Source organism: Cydia pomonella, chromosome 1 (assembly GCF_033807575.1).
Source record: "Cydia pomonella isolate Wapato2018A chromosome 1, ilCydPomo1, whole genome shotgun sequence".
NCBI classification, from domain to species: domain Eukaryota; kingdom Metazoa; phylum Arthropoda; class Insecta; order Lepidoptera; family Tortricidae; genus Cydia; species Cydia pomonella.
The window spans coordinates 28,887,972-28,889,592 of NC_084703.1; the positions used below are offsets into that span (position 1 = coordinate 28,887,972).

The following is a 1,621-nucleotide window of genomic DNA, read 5'->3' on the forward strand; positions in this document are numbered from 1 at the left end:
CTTGCAGGATTTAGTGAGTCTTCCATTCCACTCTAGGGATAATTTTTACTTATCTTTAAAAATAAAAGATGAACTTAGAGAATGCCAAAAAACAAACTTACAAGTTGTGTTAGCATGGATACCTAGCCATTCCGGAATTACGGGCAATGAAATAGTAGATGTTTGTGCAAAATCAGCTATACAACAGGGCTTGATTACAGATAATAAATGTTTTATTCGTGATATAAGATCCTCTGTGAGACCTTTGTTATATGAAAAATGGAATAAAGTGTGGCAAGCGTCTTATAAAACTGGAAGTAGCATACATTATGGTAGTTTGCAACCATATATCCCAGTTAGACCATGGTTTTTCAAGAACAAGGGGTTTTCAAAATTAATCACGTCATGTATTATTAGGCTTCGCCTTGGATTCATTTGTTCCCCTGTGCGTTTGGCCAAAATGAGGATAAGGGACAGCTCTATCTGTGAGTGTGGACTGGACGAGGGTACTACAAATCATATTTTATTGGAGTGTCCTAAAATACGTTATCCTATATATGATTTTCTTCCTCGTGAGATTAGCCGTCCAGTAAATATTAACTTTTTACTAACTTTAGTTTTTACTCCGTTTTGTGGTATTTTGAGTAAATTCCTAGCTAAAAATAATCTTAAATTGTAGTATGTATCATATTATTGTACAATAAGTTCGTAGATTTAATACTTAACTGTAGTTTTTTCTGTACATAGTGTAGTGTTCATATTGTTTAATAGTTGTATGTAGTCTATTAGTTAGTCGTAATTTGTATTTCTTTGCAGATCGGATACTCCACCGAACACTGTCTATGACCGTAATAAGATTCATATACTAGCCGTGTCTTATCCAACCTCGACATTGGCAGAATCATCAACACCTTGATGGAGCCATAACACGAAAAATTGATTGATTGATTGAAATGCGTACGATAATTATTTTATTTACTATGTATGTATGTTACTTCATTGCACATAAACAGGCTCTACTGAGTGAATTATAATTAATTTATTTTGTTCGGTAAATAAAAACAAAAAATGCCATCATAAGTTTTCTTAATTTCTACATAAATTTGATCGTTTCAGTGTAAAGTACCATCTTTTAAAATACCGGTAACTAATTTGTTAGCTCCTTATAGATCTAAGCGATTTTACTTGTTTTGGAATGCCTTAATATATCATTTGATATATAGTATGTATATGAACGTAATATTGTGAACATTGTTAATGTAGGTATCTAAATATAACGCGAGAATACTAAATCTTGGAATGGTTTATTGATTTTTTGATGACGAAGCATTATTTTTATTAACAGAAATATTACCTGTATATCTACAGTAACATAATAACCTTATTGTTTATACGTTTTAACCTAGGTTTTATGTCCGTCACCCTAGTCTTATTTATCTCTGAATTGTTTCTTAAACAGATTAACGGTATCCGTGTTTGTGTCGGGGCCGTTAGCCGTATTGTGTTAGTCCCGACAAAGCATGGCGTTATAAATCACTGTTCAGGTAATTTCCGACCATTTCTGGCATCTAACGACCAGTATTGTGTGGTGCTGTAGGTAGGTATGCAAGGCGAAAATGGAATCGTTGAGTAAATCGCCCAC

General features: G+C 33.3%; 1 long non-coding RNA gene across 1 annotated transcript; it reads left to right on the forward strand.

The window, feature by feature from the left end:
* Nucleotides 1-542: 542 nt before the first annotated feature.
* Nucleotides 543-874, forward strand: LOC133519189 (uncharacterized). Its single transcript, XR_009799592.1, has 2 exons — nt 543-657; nt 796-874. It is a non-coding gene; the product is annotated as an uncharacterized LOC133519189 (long non-coding RNA).
* The last annotated feature ends 747 nt before the right edge of the window (nt 875-1,621 follow it).